The 20304-nt window shown below is 40.3% G+C and overlaps 1 pseudogene; it reads right to left on the bottom strand.

Annotated features, from left to right (window-relative positions):
• The window catches only part of LOC133315060 (uncharacterized), a 32013-nt pseudogene extending 13855 nt beyond the window's left edge, over positions 1 to 18158 (bottom strand).
• Positions 18159 to 20304: the final 2146 nt, after the last annotated feature.

The raw sequence follows: 20304 nt of genomic DNA, 5'->3' as shown, positions 1-20304 counted from the left end.
AGGTGGAAGCTTTATTAATATATTTTAACTTTTTTTAAAAAAAAATTTAAAAATAAATTAAAAAAAAAAATTAAAAAAAAATTACGAAAATGTCATTTGACCGTGTCGGACACGGTCAAATTCGCGTGTCGGAATAGTCAACGTGTCGAAAAAAGTCAACCGCGTGTCCGACACCGTGTCGGAGCGTGTCGGAGCGTGTCGCCGTGTCGGAGCGTGTCGGACCCGACTCTTCCTGTTTTTACAAGTGTCTGTGCTTCCTTGCCTCCAATCGCACCCCATACCTTCATAGATTGGCTCGATGTGAGCCCCATCATGCTCTGCAATGTCAGTTGTAAAGCGAGCTCCTCCTCCCCTTGCGTTGGCTCCGGCTCAGTTTCAGCTTTCCTGGACGTTGGGTCCGGTTCGTCTTCGTCCCCATCATCCATAATCAACACATGGAGCTGTTTGGATGCACACCTATGTTCAGGTGACCAACTGCCATTGCATCGAAAACAGAGTCCCTTGTTCCTTCGCTTCGTTGCCTCCTCGTTATTGATTCGTCGAAATGTGTTTCGCTGGCCTTCATCCTTGCTATTCGCCGACCAGCCCCCTTGAGTCACCGTCCCTGCTCTTCCTAGATTTAGGGCATTAGTCTTCGATTCCTCAGATTGAGTGCTGGCTTGAACCGACTCAATAGATGAAGATGGGTTATTTTTATTAAACCCTTTTTTTTTGGAAAAAAGGCTGGTTAATAATCCTTTTTGGCCCATTAGCGTTTTTAAGCCCAAAATACCGCACTCCCTCTTCAGCCCATGCAGCATTACGTTGATCAATTTTTTGGGCCAACTTCATCATGGCTGCCAAACCCAATCCAGGGGTCATCAACACCTCTTGTCTTATGCTAGGTTTTAATCCACTAAGCTACGCTCCTTTCAAAATCTTCACATCAGCATATCGCATGGTGCCTACAACCGATTCAAACTCTCCCCTGAAATCCATGACAGAACCGGTTTGCTTCAAAGAATACAAAGGACCATAGGGATTGTCCAATAGTTCCGGTTAAAATCTACACAACACCTCTCTCCTAAAATGCCCCCAAGTTGCTGTGGGTTTGTCTAACTCCCACCAACGATACCAATTGAGGGCTTCCCCTTCAAGTACCAACATCACCGCCGGAACCTTGTCCTCCTCACCAATGTTATTCACCTGAAAATAGCGTTCCACCTTGCTAAGCCAAGCGTATGCATTTTCCCATGAAAAAATGGGAATATCCAACCTTCTAACTATCTGTCCCACGTAATTATTTGCTCTGTGGTTCCCATGAGAACCCTCTGAGCTGGTTCTCGGTCTATTCCCGTTCCCACGATTATGACCGTTCCAGAATTCATCTGATCGGAGTTGCTCCATTGCCGCTCCAAGTTCCCGGAGTTGTCGAATGATTTCAGCCTGATTAGCGTCAGATGCATCCATTCTTCGTATCAACTCATCCTGAGTTTGTTCCCCGCGATGAAATCTCTCCTCCATTCCTTCCATGCTTCTCGTCAACACCATAACCCAGCTCCCAGTCAGAGCTTTGATACCAATTTGATACAATTAAAGTAAATGAAACGCAACAATTTACTGAATGTTCCTCATTATATTGATATTTGCAGAACCAACAAGCAATAACCAAAGCATTACATCTGGTTCTCCATAGTGCTGCTATGGATCAGTGTTTAAAGGAAAGAAAACTAAAAGAAAAAGAAAGAAATTTAACAGAGAAGCCATTGCATTCTCTCAAGAAATTGCATACCCAATTGACCCCTTGGTACCTCTCTCTGTCATCTCACTCCCTTACATATATTCCCCAAGTAACTAACTTGCAATACGTAAAGCTTCCTCCTCTTCTAACAAATTCTCTGACTCAGCAATAACGAATTGAGTGGGAGTAACACGTGTGGACCCTTGCCATTGCTTTCTTCCTTTGTCCCTCACGTACACATTCTTGACTTAGGCCTTTCGTAATTGGGCCCTATCAGTATGTCAATTCATGCATAACCCCAAGAGGAGCATTGGAGGTGGTTAAGAGGATTCTAAAGTACTCAAAGGGTACTATCACTCATGGTCCCTTGCTCAAGCCTGATGTTGGTAGACCTCTTGCTCCCACAGTATTTTGTGGCGTTGATTAAGCAACTGACCCAAGTGACAGGAGATCTACATCAGGAGCTTGCATTTTCCTTGGCCCTAATCTTATGCCTCAAGCTCCAAGAAACAAACTCTTGTGACCATATCCAACATTAAAGCCAAGTATCATAATCTAGCAATTACAGCTACAGAGATCCTTGGGGTTCAAAGTGTTCTAGTTCAAGTCACAGTCATTTTCTATGAGTATTGTGGCTTTACCTCACAACCCAGTACTACACACTTTAACCACGCATATGGAACTTGACATCTTTATGCGAGAAATGGTGCTAGACAAAAGCTTTCATGTTTGTCATGTTCCAGCTCTTGACTAGGCACTAGCTTACAATACATTTACCAAGGGCCTGTCTGCTCCTCGTTTTTGTGAGCTTCAAGACAAACTCATGGTCATGCAATTGATCCGAAGACCAAAACCTAGAGTTTGCAGGGGTGTACCAGAGATAATGATTTTGTATTGTATATTGTTCTTGTTAGAATATTAGATATGATTAGATATGATTAGATACGATTGGATTCAGTCCTATCCGTAAATATTCTGATTGTATTAGGGTTGCATTAGATATGGACCTTTCACTTAAGCCCATTAGGGTCTTTATATATTGTAACTCTCTGAATTAGATCAATACACAACATATTATTTTACATTCAAGTTGGTACCAGAGCTATTTCGTTCTGGGAACCCTCGCTTCCGCTTAGAAATCTTGTTCTTCTTGTCCTTCGCTTTAAAACCTAAGCCCACTGCTTAGGAGTCACCTTTTCTTTGTCGTGCGTCCTTCCGGCAAGCCATCAAGGACTGTAAGTCCTCTCCAGGCATCTTCTGCATGTGTTCACATCCCCAAACAGTCACCGGAACCACCGTCAACCACTGTTAAGGCCGCCAGAGCACTTTTCCGGCGAGATTTCAGATCTGAACGAACGCGAACAGCATCCTCCCCTCCCGGCGACCTGCTCTGTGGAAGTCCGGCCACCATCAGAGTTATCACGCGCTCTCACGCTCCACCAGTCTCTCTGCGCGTGGGCCTCACACGCCACCTTCTGCCGGCGCGTGAGGCTTTTCCGGCGGCCTTTTTCGGCCGGTCTTGGACAGAGAAGCTCGCCTTCTCCTCCCCTTTCTGGATCTGTATTTGTCTTGTTGTGGGTCTGACTTTTTGCGCGCACCTCTTCTTGATCGGTGATCAAGTTCGTTCCTATTTATTCGATTTATATCTTTCTGATTTCATACTATGGCAGCAAATGCTTCTAATTTCTCGGAGGTCAATTCTCCACCTCGTCCTGTCAAAAGTTCTCCCAATATCATCTCTATCAATGTTGGGTCCATTACCTCTTCAAAATTGAAGGGTTATGTTAATTACAAGAACTGGGTCACCTCTGTTCGAGTTTGGTTCTTTGGACAAGGACATGGGAACCATCTCACAACTAAGTCTACTGATGTCCCTAAGGAGGAAAAGTCTGATTGGGAGAAGATCGACAACCAGCTTCTGAGCATCCTCTGGAAATCTATTGATCCAGTTGTCTTGGACATCTTCTATTCGTTTCAAACTTGCACTGAAGTGTGGCAAGAAGCAAAAAAACCTCAACACTAATGATGTTCAGCAGCTCTATTTCATCATCTCTCAGTTTATGGAACTGAGCAAATCATCTGACATTCAGATGGAGACATATGTTGGCAAGAGCCGATCTTTGATGCAGGCATATTTGGATATGTTACCTTACCCTACTGATACTACTGAATATCGGAAACAGGTGGAACGTCTCTTTATGGTTGCCACACTTTCTGGCCTTCCCGAAGAATATGATAATGTCCGTGATACTATCTTGACTAGTGGGGAGCCTGATCTATCCATGACGTATCAGCGTCTTCTGAATTTGAATAAGAAATCTGCTCCTGCATCATCTTCTGCTGTTGATTCTACTGCTCTAGTTTTCCATACTGACTTTCACGGGAATATTGGAGGTGGACGTGGTCGTGGTAGAGGCCCAGGAAGCCCAGGAGGACGTGGCCCAGGCGGCCCAGGAAGTCCAGTCGGACGAGGTCAGCGACCTCGTTGTCATTATTGTCAGCAACATGGTCATTATGAGGAAGGCTGCTACACAAAGTAACCTCACTTGCGACCTTCTTTTGCTGCTAATATAGCTCAATCGGACACTGCTTCGAATGGTACAGTCTCTCTCTCCTCTGAAGACTATGCAGCATTCCAGGCCCTTCTCAGGAAGTCCTCTCCTCAATCTCAGGCCTCTGCCTCAGAAACTGGTAATCCTGTTGCTTGTGTTTCTCATTCTGCATCACTTGGTCCTTGGATATTTGACTCAGGTGCTACTGATCACCTCTGTGGTAATAAGGAACTCTTTTCTTCCCTTACATATTATGATAATTTACCCTCTTTTACTCTTTCTGATAGAACTAAGGCCCTCGTTCATTGGATTGGACAAATTTGTCCAACCTCCTCATTGACCTTGACATCTGTCTATTACATTCCTCACATCCCTTATAATTTAATATCTGTTAGTAAATTGATCAATTCTCTTAATTGTATTGTCACCTTCTCAAACCATTCTGTTTCTGTGCAGGACCCGGGTACGGGGAAGACGAATGGAGTGGGCTATGAGTCACAGGGTCTGTTCTACCTTAATGTGCTGAGTCCTTCAGTTGCTTCTTCTCTCACAGAATCTCCACAACTCATCCACAGTCGTCTCGGTCATCCTAGTCTTGCAAAATTGAAGAAGATGGTTCCTCTTTTATCCGGTCTTCAGACTTTAGATTGTCAGTCATGTCAACAATGAAAGCACATACGCTCCTCCTTTGCTAATCGAGTCAATAAACGAGTTGATGCTTCTTTTTCAATTATTCATTCAGATGTTTGGGGTCCTAGTCGTAGTGTGTCTATTTTAGGTTTTCGGTATTTTGTTACCTTTATTGATGATTTTTCCCGTTGTACTTGGATTTATTTAATTAAAAACCGTTCTAAGTTGTTTTCTATTTATCAAAAGTTCTCTGCTGAAATTCATACTCAATTTGGCGCTTCTATTCGTATTTTACGTAGTGATAATGCTAAAGAATATGTTTCTGTTGATTTTTCTCATTTCTTAGCTACACATGGTACTTTACACCAAACCACTTGTCCTCACACTCCTCAACAAAATGGAGTAGCTGAACGTAAGAATAGACATCTCATTGAGATTGCAAGGACTCTTCTTATTCACATGCATGTTCCGCTTCACTTCTGGGCCGATGCAGTCCTTGCTTCTTGCTTTCTCATTAACTGCATGCCTTCATCTGTGCTTAATAATGATATTCCTCATAACTTATTGTTTCCAAATGTTTCTTTCTTTCCTCTATCCCCACATGTCTTTGGTTGTACCTGTTTTGTTCATGATCTCACTCCTGGTAAGGATAAGTTAACATCCAAAGCTTTTAAATGCATTTTTCTTGGTTATTCTCGTCTTCAAAAGGGTTATCGTTGTTACTCTCCTGATCTCAAGTGTTACTTAGTTTCCGCTGATGTCACCTTTCTTGATCAACAACCCTTTAATTCTATCCCATTTCCATTGTCACAGGTTGATCATGTTCTTCCTGTTCCTTTTCTTGACTTGTCTTTGCCAGATGCAGGTACTTCTACTCCAGATCAGCAACCACCTATTGCTTCAGTACCTGAGGACTGTCCACTTCTCACTTATCAGCGTCGTAAAACAGTGCCTCCAGTCGACTCGACCCCTGCTGACTTATTGCCCCCTTCAGTTGCTTCTTCCCCTCCGGATCCTTCACCAGAGGCTCTTCCCATTGCTCAAAGAAAAGGTACACGTACTACTCGTAACCCTTATCCTCTTTATACCTTCTTGAGCTATGATCGCCTTTCTCCTCCTCATTTCACCTTTGTTTCTAGTTTTTCTTATGTTTCTATTCCTAAGACCACAGGTAAAGCACTTTCCCATCCAGGATGGCGCCAAGTGATGCTTGATGAGATGACTGCACTTCATACCAATGGCACTTGGGACCTAGTTTCTGCTCCTCCAGAGAAGTCTATAGTTGGTTGTCGCTGGGTGTTTATGTTACGAAGAGGAGGATTGGAGCACCAAGTTGCGTGAAAGACTTTATTGTTGATATTCATAGGAACATAGTGTTAGATATAATAGACTTGTATAAGAGTAGTTACAGCAATAGTTTACACTTGTATAGGGGTAGTTACAGAAATAGTTTATTGATATAGTCATTGTATTGTTAATATAGTCATTTGTAAATTGTACACGTGCACATGTGACGTGGAAATCAGTTACTTCATTTCATTAGTTGTTGTCATGGTATAAAAATGACAGTTGTTGTAATTGCAAGATTGATTCAGAAATATACTTGTTCTTTCTTTCGTTTCCTTTGGTTTTTCTTCCCCAATTTCATGGTTCTGTTGTTGAATCTCCATTAAGGGTTCGCGTCCCTTAACATTGGTGCTTTCATCATTGTGAACTTTGCCATTTTTGTTCTGCAAAATCATGCTTTCATTTCGTTGAATCTTCACCCTTGTCGAACGTAGCAAGCGATTCAAGATGCAAACGAAAATGGAGAAAGACTTTATTGAAGACCAAGCTTTGTTCTCCAAAATCAATACTTTGTTGCAGCAAATTCATGCCACAATCCTGGAGAAATGGTCCGATCAATCACTTCCTAGTCAGTTGTCACACATGGAATTTCCAGATCGTGGCTCTTTGAAGCCATCTTTTTCTGACCCTGTTCTGACTCCTCGATCTCCATCACCATCAGAGGTGACAGCAAAAGAGCCCATTCCTGTTCAAGGAAAGCCAAGTAGGAACTTGTTGACTCAACACTTGAAGCGTTTAAGGAACAACAAAATGCTCGTCCCAAGGCCCAAGCGCTGCAAAGTTTATGGGAATAAGCGTTCCTTGCCGTTGAAAGGAATGGAGTGGTCCCATTTGGAAGTTTGGAACACGACAAAGAAGGGTTGTGCACAGGTTTTGCAGAAGATGATGAATCCCAAATCCGGTTGGATCATCAAAGTTCCTGTGCAGTCCAATCTTGCAAAGAATTGGTATGCGCCACACATGTTTGATGAAAATCCTAGTCTAAGTGTATGCAGTACACATGTTTGATGGAATTCTTCAAGACCCATTTTCAGAATTTTCACTTCAAGATTTTGTTTCATTTTGCCTTCTTTATTTTGTCTTCCATTTTGCTTGGGACCCAGGGGGATTCATATATTCTCTTACTCCATCATCTGTGGTGACAAATAAAGTTGCGAAAACATCATCCTTCCACAGGCAGCTGCAACCTCCCTTCCCATCAGATGGCACAGTGGATCTCCGTGGACGACCAACGATTTCTTCTAGAACGGGGAAAGCTTGTCGTTTCGTACAACTCCACAAAGACTTGGTATCATCCGTAAGCAGTGTGAATAACTGGTCAGGAACATCAGGGATAGCTCCAATTCTTGGTGCTTGCGTAGCAGATTCTTACATGGGCTACTTTTGGACAATTATTATTTCCTTGCTCATATATTCCATACGACTTGGGCTTCTGGTCTTGACAAGTTCATTGAAGTGCTTGAGGCCAACATGTACAAATGGAATTTGCAGCAAAGCATCAAATTTACAAGTAATATTACTCTACGTATCACTATACACTATAGCAATTGGCAGTGGTGCAATGAAACCCAATATGTCAACTTTTGGTGCTGACCAATTTGATGACTTCAACACCAAAGAAAAAGAGATAAAGTCTTCAATTGGTGGTCGTTTAGCACTTCCTTGGGCATTTTATTGGCCACTCTGCTAGTTGTATACATCCAAGAAAATAATCAGAAACGTCTTTTTTTGTTCTCTTTTGTCCTGCTCTGTTCATGCTCTTATAGCACTTATGAGATGTTGACTGGTCACTTGTGGAAAAGGGTATGCAAGCGCAAGAATGCTGTTATTGTCATTAGCCCCAATGCACTCTCTGAGGGTGAAAGTTTTGTCTTTGGCTTTCCACCAAGATTTGGAATGATGGCTGCTCAATTTAAAGCTTTTCTGGATGCAACTGGGGGTTTATGGAAAACTCAACAGCTTCTTAGTGGGAAACAAGTTGACACCCCACAAGAAGTGCTTAGTGTCTTCAACATTGTGTTAAGGGAGCTTCTTGCTCAAAGTTATGTATCAATTGGGAGATTTCTCTATTCTCCGGATGTAAGAAAACCACAGCAACTAGGTGGTGGCCTTGATTCCTGGCGTGGTTTCTACCAGAGTTTAAGGCCTACTCAGATGGGATTTGCACATGCTTTTGGAATTCTAACAACGGTGGTTGCAGGATTGCTGCATGCTTTTGCAAAATTGATAAATGGCTTACACCATCCAAACGAATCTATTCATTTACTTCATGTTGGAAAAATGAGGATGAAGCTCTGTAAAGGAAAGACAACAATTGCCAAAGAATATTATTCAGGGTCAATGCAGCTTTGTGGAGTTCGAGGGGGTGGCAATGCTGCAGCATAGGCACTATTTTGGCAACCAAAGCAAGGGCCTTCTTTTGTCTTAGCTTTTGAATCAGAGCGTGAAAGAAATGCAGCCATCATGCTTGCAAGGAGTTTTCGTTCCAGAAAACAGATCATATCCATGGAAATTTGGTTTGCTCCACTAAGCCATGCAAAGACAGCTTCAGTTGGTGCTTCACAACAATCCACTCCTTGCAGGGGCTTCACAACAAGGCTTATCAGGTTACCTCCACCGTGTGGGTACGATTGATTTTTTTTTCTCATTCCTTGGACCTTGAGGACAAGGTCCATTTTTAAGGGGGTGGCAATGTTACGAAGAGGAGGATTGGAGCACCAAGTTGGGTGAAAGACTTTATTGTTGATATTCATAGGAACATAGTGTTAGATATAATACACTTGTATAAGGGTAGTTACATCAATAGTTTACACTTGTATAGAGGTAGTTACAGAAATAGTTTACTGATATAGTCATTGTATTGTTAATATAGTCATTTGTAAATTGCACACGTGCACATGTGACGTGGCAATCAGTTACTTCATTTCATTAGTTGCTGTCATGGTATAAAAACAACAGTTGTTGTAATTGCAAGATTGATTCAGAAATATACTTGTTCTTTCTTTCGTTTCCTTTGGTTTTTCTTCCCCAATTTCATGGTTCTGTTGTTGAATCTCCATTAAGGGTTCGCGTCCCTTAACAGTTTACTGTGAAAGTTGGACCTGATGGCAATGTTGATCGTCTCAAGGAACGCCTAGTTGCCAAGGGTTTTACTCAAATCTTTGGCCTTGATTACAGCGATACATTCTCTCCAATCGCTAAGATGGCATCCGTCCGCCTATTTCTTGCCCTTGCTGCTGTCTATCACTGGCCACTCCTTCAACTTGACATCAAAAATGCCTTTCTTCATGGTGATTTACAAGAAGAAGTTTACATGGAGAAACCACCTGGTTTTGTTGCTCAGGGGGAGTCTGGGAAGGTATGTCGTCTTCGAAAATCCTTATATGGTCTCAAGCAGTCTCCTCGAGCATGGTTCAGTCGCTTCAGTACTGCTGTACAAGCGTTTAGCCTAATTCGCAGTAAAGTTGACCATTCTGTATTCTATAAGATTACATCTCCTAACAAGTGCATCTATTTGTTAGTCTATGTTGACGACATCATCCTCACCAGAAGTGATCAAGATGAAATCCGTCAGTTAAAACAGCATTTATTCAGTGCATTTCAAACAAAGGACCTTGGGAAGCTGCGTTACTTCTTGGGAATTGAGGTGGCACAATCTAGACAGGGCATTTCTATCTGTCAAAGGAAGTATGCCTTGGATATCCTAGAAGAGACTGGTATGTTGGGATGTAAACCAGTTGATACACCCATGGATCCTAATGTCAAGTTATTGCCCGGACAGGGGGAGCCGTTATCTGATCCTGGACGTTATCGGAGGCTGATTGGGAAGCTCAATTATCTTACTGTGACTAGGCCAGATATTTCTTTCGCTATTAGTACGGCTAGTTAGTTCCTTGATTCCCCTTGTGATTCACATTGGGATGCTGCTGTGAGGATCCTCCGATACATCAAAGGAGCACCAGGAAAAGGTTTGTTGTATTCGGATCAGGGAAATACAGAAATTTGTGGTTACTCAGATGCTGATTGGGCAGGATCACCCTCGGACAAACGCTCTACTTCTGGTTATTGTGTCTTCTTCGGAGGAAACTTAATCTCATGGAAAAGCAAGAAACAACCTGTTGTTTCTCGATCTAGTGCAGAAGCTGAGTATCGTGCAATGGCAAATACTACCTGTGAGTTGATCTGGTTAAAGCAGTTGATTCAGGAGCTTCATCTTTGTGAACAGAAACAACCCATGACACTCATCTGTGATAATCAAGTTGCGCTACATATATCCTCTAATCCTGTTTTTCATGAGGACCAAACATATAGATATTGATTGTCACTTCATTCGAGAAAAGATTCAGTCATGAGAAATCAAGACAGCTTTCGTCAACTCGTCTAATCAACTAGCGGATGTTTTCACTAAAGCTCTTAGAGGTTCTCGGGTTGAATACATTTGTAACAAGCTTGGTGCTCACAATATATACGCACCAGCTTGAGGGGGAGTGTTAGAATATTAGATATGATTAAATACGATTGGATTCAGTCCTATCCGTAAATATTCTGATTATATTAGGGTTGCATTAGATATGAGCCTTTCACTTAAGCCCATTAGGGTCTCTATATATTGTAACTCTCTGAATTAGATCAATACACAACATATTATTTTACATTCAAGTGTTCTGTTTACTGTACTGTATTAGCATTTGTATCTTTGTATGTGTTCAAGTGTATTGTATCTGTTGCTACAGTTGTAAGGATCTATTAGTTAGCTGTGATTCAGTTAGTTTTTTGCTGTTAGTTAAGGAATATTACAAGTCTCTTACAAGTCAGTCCAGGTGTCAATCAGTTTAACAGATCCTCAGCTTCCTTTTGGAAGCTTCCTCTAACACTATAAATAGATCTCTCAAGATTTAGAGAGATCTGATGCTAATATACAGAAACCTTCAGAAACTCTGAAGCTTTTCCTCTCTCTTTTTCTCGAATTTTCTGATAATTTCAATTAAAATGTAACCAGATAGCATTAAACAGAAACCTTCAGAAACTCTGAAGCTTTTCCTTTCTCTCTTTTTCTCAAATTTTCTCATAATTTCAATTAAAATGTAACCAGATAGCATTATACAGAAACATTCAGAAACTCTGAAGCTTTTCCTTTTTCTATTTTTTCTCGAATTTTCTCATATTTTCAATTAAAATGAAACCAGATAGCATTCTAGTTTCACTTCAAATTGTTCTCTTAACAAGGGTATAATCTAAACTTATTTCAATGCTTATTCCTATTCTACCTTACAAGTCTTGAAAAGGTAAGCTTGACTACTCAGAAAATCTCATGTCCATCTTAAATACATTGAATTCCACATTCAATAATTCAATTGATTACATTACATTTTTCAAGGTTCACTTGTCCTGTCAGGCTGAGGCTGCTCTGATACTACTTGTTATAAGAATAATTTTGCCACTAAGACTAAATTCATATCAAGCATATCATACCACTTTGATCAATAGAAATAATGCTTTGATGTTCTACATACTAGTGGAAAAGAGAGTATGAAAAAGAGAGAAATCCTAATCACTATACCAACTTACTAACAACAATAACTTCAATTTCTCCATTGTACATTTCTACAACTTCACAAAGATAAATCATGCAACTTTGCAATAATTATTTGTAGAAAATCAGAATTCAAACATGTTTTCGTTTTTATTTTCTATTAATTAGGATTGATTATGATTGATTGTGATTGATTAGAATTGATTGTGATTAGGATTGATTAGTCATCGCTTAGTCATTCCTAGCGATTCTTTCTTGTATAAATACTCACTCATGTAACTTATTCAATATCAATATACACAAACTTCTTTTCAATATGGTATCAAAAGCGGGTTCGTTCCTACCCTAATTCAAATCTGAAATAACCATCCAAACACTTCCATCACCGTCAAACACCTCCTAAACACCTCATCGAATCTGTCCAACACAGAAACCTAGTCTACTGACCTCCAATCAAGAAAGTGAGGTGACCATTCGACTCAGAAGGATCCGACGAGTCGACCGCCGCTGGACCCATCGTCGTCCACCGCCGCACGCGCCGCCACGCGCCGTCACACGCGCGGCCAGTCTACGGCGCGTGAGCTCCACGCGCCGCCTTCCAAACGTCTTTTTTCGCCGCGACTTGCGTAAACCTTCTCGCCGGCTTCTCCCCTTCCTGTTCCAGAGGTCAGATCAAAAATTTACAAAACTTGATTTTTCATCAACGGTCAACCCTTCTCTTTCTATTCATGGCTTCCTCAAAACACTCTTCCGCCTCCTCATCTGCCCCAAATTCTCAGTCCTCTGGAGACAACTTAGGTTTGCAGATCACCAATCACCGATTGAACGGTAAGAATTTTCTGCAATGGTTTCAATCAGTTAAGTTGGTCATCCGGGCAAAGGGTAAGATGGGCTATCTTGAGGGAAAAATTAAGAAACCTACTGAGAATTCTCCTGATTATGACGATTGGGAGATTAATAATTCCTTGGTCATGGCTTGGCTGACTAATTCTATGGAACCACAGATTGGCCAAACCTATCTGTTCTTTGATACTGCCAAGGAAATTTGGGATGCTGTTCAACAGAATTACTCCAATCTGGAGAATACCTCTCAAGTTTTTGAACTGAGAAATAAGTTGAGAGACTTTCGTCAAAGGGGTATGACTATTACTGAATATTTTACTGCACTAACGAATTTATGGCAGGAATTGGATCTTTATTATGCATCTGATCTTAAGGGATTGGAAGCTAATACCCAATTTAAAAAACACTTGGAGAAGGAAAGACTGTATGATTTCGTTGTCGGACTCAACCGAGATCTTGATGAGGTTCGTGGTCGAATATTGGGGCAGCGACCGTTACCTTCACTTGGTGACGCCTTTGCTGAAGTTCGTCGAGAAGCCAATAGACGGAGAGTTATGCTGGGAGAAAAGGAGTCGCTTGATAAGTCTGATGATATGTCTGCATTAGCTGCCAACCGTACCATTGACCGTTCCTCCGGAGAATCAAAACGGGATGGTCGTCCATGGTGCACCCACTGCAATAAAATTGGTCATACCCGTGAGAAATGTTGGGAAATCCACGGGAAACCTGCAAAATGGAAGCCCAAAGGACAAAATAAAGGTCGTGCATATCAGGTCTCTACTGATGACAAGGTTGATGAGCCTCATGCATCCTCTGACTCTGATGGTTTCTTTCTTAGCAAGACTCAGTTTGAACAACTTCAGAGACTTTTGACTCAACCTCCTAAAGCCACTAGTCATGTGGTCCAGCAAGGTACAACTTTCCATGTTGATAGTCAAAATCATTGGATCCTTGATTCTGGAGCCTCTGATCATATGACAGGTAATCTTGGCTTGTTTTGTTCATACACTCCATATTCTGAACCTTCTCGGGTCAAGATCGCCGATGGCAGTTTTTCCCAGATTGCGGGACACGGAACCATTAAACTTTCTGAGATGATTACTTTGACATCAGTTCTTTATGTTCCTTCTCTGACTTGTAATCTCATTTCCATTAGCAAGCTCACCTCTGAGTTGCATTGCTTTGCTAAATTCTTTCCACATGGTTGTGTTTTTCAGGAACAGGACTCGGAGAGGATGATTGGCAGTGCTAGAGAGGATGGTGGACTTTACTACTTTGAGGAGGATGTGACTCATGAAGCTGTTTTCGTAGAAAAAAACTCTATGTTTCCTTTTGATTCATGTAATGATGTTATGTTGTGGCATCGTAGGCTAGGCCATCCAAATTTTATTTATCTTCAGAAGTTGTTGCCAAACTTATTTATTAATAAAAGTCCAAGTTTGTTTTCTTGTGATATTTGTCAACTTGCCAAGCATACTCGTGCTCATTATCCTTCTAAAGTTAACCATGACTCTTCCCCATTTTCCTTAATTCATAGTGACATATGGGGTCCAGCCCGTGTTAAAAATATTTCAGGTACTCGATGGTTCATTACCTTCATTGATGACCATTCTCGAGTCTGTTGGGTGTATCTTCTAAAGGATAAGTCCGATGCTGCATCCGTGTTTAAAAAATTTCATGCCATGGTTCAAACTCAATTCCAAGTTGCTATACAAATTCTTCGTACAGATAATGGCAAAGAGTATTTTAACTCTATTCTTGGAGAATATCTTTCCCAACATGGCATCCTTCACCAAAGCTCGTGTCCTGACACACCCCAACAAAAGGGAGTTGCGGAAAGAAAAAACCGACATCTCCTTGAAGTTGCTCGGGCTCTTATGTTTACCACGAGTGTTCCTAAATATCTTTGGGGAGAGGCAGTTCTCACTGCCTCGTATCTGATAAATCGAATGCCATCTCGCATTCGGAAATTTCAGTCTCCTCTTTCTAGTCTTGTTTGTATCTTCCCTTCCTTCCGAGGTGTCTCCTCCTTACCTCTCAAGTTATTTGGTTGCGTTGTATTTGTCCATATTCCCTCCCATCAACGGTCTAAGCTTGATCCTAAGTCTCTCCAGTGTGTCTTTATTGGTTATTCTCCTACTCAACGTGGCTATAAGTGTTATTCACCCTATCTTCGTAAGGTCTTTGTCTCTATGGATGTCACTTTTTCTGAGAATGACCCTTTCTTCCCCTCGACTTCTCTTCAGGGGGAGTCTATAGGAGTAGATGAAGATCAGTCATGGGAACCTACTGATGCCACGGTATTACCTCTACTTTTGGAAACAGGGGAAGCTACAGAATCCTCACCATCACGAGCCTCCTCAAAATGGGGACAAGTTTATAGCAGGCGAAAGCCTCCTCAAAGTGTGAATAACCCAGAGCCTCTACACTGCCAGGATTCTGAACCATGTTCTAGTTCCAGCACCCCAATACTTGAGTGTCATGGTGAAAATGATCTACACTTGCTCATTGCTCTTAGAAAAGGTACTCGATCTTGTACTACTCATCCTATTTCTAATCGTATTTCATATGGAAAGTTGTCCCCAGGGTTTCGTGCTTTCAATACTATGTTGGATAGTACAAAGATACCGAGAAATATACATGAGGCTCTCAATGATCAAAAATGGAGGGATGCTGTCTTTGAAGAAATGAATGCTTTAGAAAGAAATGGAACTTGGGAGATAGTGACCCTACCCAAAGGAAAACATGCTGTAGGATGCAAATGGGTGTTTACAATAAAATTCAATGCAGATAATAGCATCAACAGATACAAGGCAAGATTGGTTGCAAAGGGTTTCACTCAGACTCATGGGATAGATTATCATGAGACTTTTGCTCCGGTTGCTAAAGTCAATACCATCCGAGTTCTCTTATCTCTTGCTGCCAATCTAGATTGGCCTCTGCAACAGTTAGATGTGAAGAATGCATTCCTAAATGGTGACTTATATGAAGAAGTCTATATGGATCCTCCACCTGGTTTTGAAAAGGGAAATGGATCAGTGTGTAAACTAAAAAAGTCTCTATATGGATTGAAACAATCTCCCAGAGAATGGTTCGACAAATTCACACAAGCAGTCAAAAAAAGAGGCTTCATTCAAGCACAGACTGATCATACTCTCTTCCACAAACACTCTAAGGATGGTAAAACTGCTATTCTTATTGTATATGTAGATGATATAATTCTTACAGGTGATGATATTGAGGAATTGAACACCTTGAAGAAATTTCTAGCAGCTCAATTTGAACTCAAAGACCTTGGCACTCTCAAATATTTCCTTGGTATGGAAGTTGCTAGGAGAAAAACAGGCATCACTCTAACACAAAAGAAATATGTTCTAGATCTTTTGTTGGAAACAGGAATGTTAGGGTGTAAACCTGCTGAGACACCTGTGGAACCTAATACCAAGTTAGGTATTGAAGATGGGAATGAGGTGGATAAAGAACAATATCAGCGATTGGTTGGTAAACTAATCTACTTATCTCATACGCGTCCTGACATTGCCTTTACGGTGAGTATAATTAGTCAATTCATGCACTCACCCAAGGAGAAGCATCTTAGTGCAGTCTATAGGGTGCTTAGATACCTCAAGAATACTCCAGGAAGAGGATTATTCTTTAAAAAGGGGTATAAAAGGACAATTGAAATCTACACTGATGCAGATTGGGCAGGCTCATCAGTAGACAGGAGATCTATCTCAGGCTATTGCACCTATGTGTGGGGAAATCTTGTTACTTGGAGAAGCAAAAAGCAAACAGTGGTTGCAAGAAGTAGTGCTGAAGCAGAATTTCGAGCTTTAGCTCATGGAGTTTGTGAAGGAATCTGGTTGAGAAGACTTCTTCAAGAGTTGAAGATTTCATATTCCCTACCAATAAAACTATATTGTGACAACAAGGCAGCTGTTAGCATTGCTCAAAATCCTGTGCATCATGATCGAACAAAGCACGTGGAAGTTGATCGTCACTTCATCAAAGAAAAATTAGATGATGGAAGTGTGCGTTTGATATATGTTCCAACCAAAGAGCAAACGACAGATATCCTTACCAAGGGCCTACACCGTCCAGCATTCGAAGACTTGATTGACAAGTTGGGAATGATCAATATTTACCTCCCAACTTGAGGGGGAGTGTAGAAAATCAGAATTCAAACATGTTTCCGTTTTTATTTCCTATTAATTAGGATTGGTTATGATTGATTAGGATTGATTGTGATTGATTAGATTTGATTGTGATTAGGATTGATTAGTCATCGCTTAGTCATTCCTAGCGATTCTTTCTTGTATAAATACTCACTCATGTAAATTATTCAATATCAATATACAGAAACTTCTTTTCAATATTATTCATTACAAAAAACCATCCAACCTCTCGCTCCCTCTTGGAAAAGCACATCTTATTGCTTTGTCATTTCCAGTTCATTGTTGGGTACATAGTTTAAAAATTTAATAAGAGAGGTTACAAAACCAGTAAATTCTGGCACACCAGATTGAGGAGGAATGGATAATTCATAATAAGAAGCATGCAACTACACAAGCACAAACAACAGAAAACTGCATGATACAATCACTATATATGCATGGTTGAACTTACTTGTTAAATGACACTTTCATTGCTATTCCTGATCCAGTTTTTGTGTGAATTATATCGTTCCTTTTATTTCTTATTCTCTCTTCAATCTGCAAATCAATCAAGCTCATTTAATTTAAATACATGTAATATCCCTTGGCATCAAAATTCAAAAGTAGCTTGAAACTGCTTTTCTTAATTTTCAACAACTTGAAATGCAATGAACATCACCCTTAAAATAATGGAAACAAAGTAAAATCCCCTCCTACAAACATAGAATCTACTACTCAATGCAGAAGTTATGAAACCATCAATACATCGTGTTGCTTACTCTGGACTGTGCCTTTTGGGGATCATCTACAACACTCCCAAGAATTTCAGCAAGTTCTGGATCTCTATCGTAATCCTTCTCTTCCCTACTTGTATATACTCCTCGACCTGAATATCCACCACCATCATCTTCATCTTCTTGTACTTCTATATCAATGTCCTTTGCTTCCCTTCTTGCATGCTTTTCCTTCTTTCTTCTCTCTTCAATCTGCAAATCAATCAAGCTCATTTGATTTCAACATAAAATAATTTTAAATGTAACAAACACCGCCCTTAAAATAATGAAACAAAATCAAACACCGTCATACAAAGATAGAATCTACTACTCAATGCAGAAGTTATGAAACCATCAGTAAATCATGTTGCTTACTTTGGAGCGTGCCTTTTGGGGATCATCTAGAACACTTCCAAGAATTTCAGCAAATTCTGGACCTATATCATAATCATTCTCTTGCCTACCTGCATACGGTCCTCGACCTGAATATCCACCATCATCATCTTTATCTTCTTGTACTTTTTCTATACCAAAGTCCTTTGCTTCCCTTCTTGGAAACATTCCTTGAGCCGGAAACCCACCATCTTCATCATCCTCAAGCTCCATATCTTTTTTAATGATATCCCAATCAAAGTCCTTGCCATTCAAATCTTCACGGCGACTTCTAGCACTACATAAGGATGTCCATGTTCTGGTATATCTCGGGACCAGATGCAGAACTGTTGAAGATGGCAAGAAGATATTGTTATGGGATAAAGGTTTGGAGGAAGTAATGGTAGTGCAAGAAGGAAGGGGTCCAAAAGGGTGTAAGATAATCATGGGTTGTGTAAGAAATTCGTTAGGGATGATTGTATTGTTGTCTATCAGTTTAAAGGTAAGGCTAGCTTTGAACCTCTATTAACCTGCATCACAATGTTACAAGAAATGAATATACAACACAAACAAGCAAGAACTCCCAATTTGCGTAGTTCAGCATAATCATCAATAAATTCTTAATTTAAACAACAAAACAGTTCAAAGGAGATGGTTAAAGCTTGGCCCATTGGAAATAAACCAACCAAAATCATCAAAATTTCAACTTTGTATTAGATGAACAAGCAACATAAAAGTAACAACCAACAAAATTGTGAAATTTTAGATAAAAGAAGCAACAGAGACAATGTTGCAGAATCTCTCGTAAAATCATGTTATTATAATCCTAAATACAACCTCATCTTGAAGAACGCAAGCCCCAAAAATTAACAAATAACACAATATGCCATGTTGATGAAACAGAAAGAGAAAGAGAGAATAAGGGTCGTGAAAAATACAAGCTTTTTGGAGAAAGGGTCATTGTGAGCACAAGAGTGAAAGACAAGGGAAGGGAAAAGGAGAATGAAAGCACCAGCGGTCTCAAGCAGTGTTTAAAAACCCGGCCCGGCCATCCACCCGGCCGAGGTCAGGGGTCACGGAGTCACGGGTTCAACCGGGGTCACGGGGTGACTATGCTGACCCGGTTTTATATATTAAAAAATATAAATATATATATCATATATGTAAATATTAAAAAATAAATCACCAATCATCAAAGATTCAAAATATACTTAACATAATTCACCAATTACAACCATAAGTCAATATTACAAAACCTACTTAAAGTATCAAGATACCAAACTACAAAACTCATATTCTAACGGGGTCACTACGCTTATCCGGTTCTGCCTCTTTTGAGAAGGTCCCTAAAAAAAGAAAATTTAAAGAAAGTAAGAATGAGTTTTTATTTTCCATCAACGATCGTAAAGATTTCATTTGAATGGATAAAATTCTTACCTTTTCTAGAAGATTCATGGCAGCGAGGTGAAGATTGATGATGTCTAGGTTGATGGGAGAGAAGAGAACGATTAGATTTAGGTTTGTAAGTATTTTTATTTTTTATTTTTAATAAAACTATGTTGTTTCATGGAATTTTTTAAAAAAAAAAACATGCAGTGACCCCCTTTGACCCATATGACCCGAGAGTTACTGAAACCCGGTCGAGTTTTGAGGGTTGGAAGGGTCGATATGCATATAGGGTCCAACTTGTGACCCCAACCTTCAGAGGGGAGGGGTCAGGGTTGACCCGAGTCAACCGGGGGACGGGGTGGGATTTTAAAACACTGGTCTCAACAAAGAGCACGAAGGCATGGCAAAAGTTTGGTACTCACCGAGGAAGAGGATGGTAGTTGTGTACACTGAGTTGGTGATGAACTGGAGGAGGAAGAGAAGGTGGCGTCTATGCGTGGCTCAGGCATGGAAATTTTGAAAAGAGATAGCATACTATTAAGTGGCATGGAAATTATTCACCATTGATTATAATTTTATTAAATTTATTAAAAATTAATAATTAATTAATGAGTATGATTTAATAATTTGGGATAGGATATTGTGACACCCAAGTTATGTTACACCCATGTGACACCCAGTCAATTTCACCGTTAGATCGCTTATGTTGATCCAACGGTTATATTTATTTACATCTTTGTATGGTCATGATTTCCCAAATTTAAAGTGAAAGCATTAAATATGGGAAATCATAACCATACAAAGGTAGAAATAAATATAAAATATTAAATTTGGAAAATCATGACCATACAAAGATGAAAATAAATATAACCGTTGGATCAACATAAGCGATCTAACGGTAAGATTGACTGCGTGTCACATAGGTGTAACATAACTTGGGTGTCATAATATCCTATCCCTAATAATTTTCAATAAATTATTATTATTAGAT

This window comes from Gastrolobium bilobum, unplaced genomic scaffold, assembly GCF_033153095.1.
Source record: "Gastrolobium bilobum isolate Gb01-03AN ecotype WA unplaced genomic scaffold, APGP_CSIRO_Gbil_v1 utg6435, whole genome shotgun sequence".
In the NCBI taxonomy this organism is placed as follows: Eukaryota; Viridiplantae; Streptophyta; class Magnoliopsida; order Fabales; family Fabaceae; genus Gastrolobium; species Gastrolobium bilobum.
This window is presented reverse-complemented; position numbering and strand designations above follow the sequence as displayed.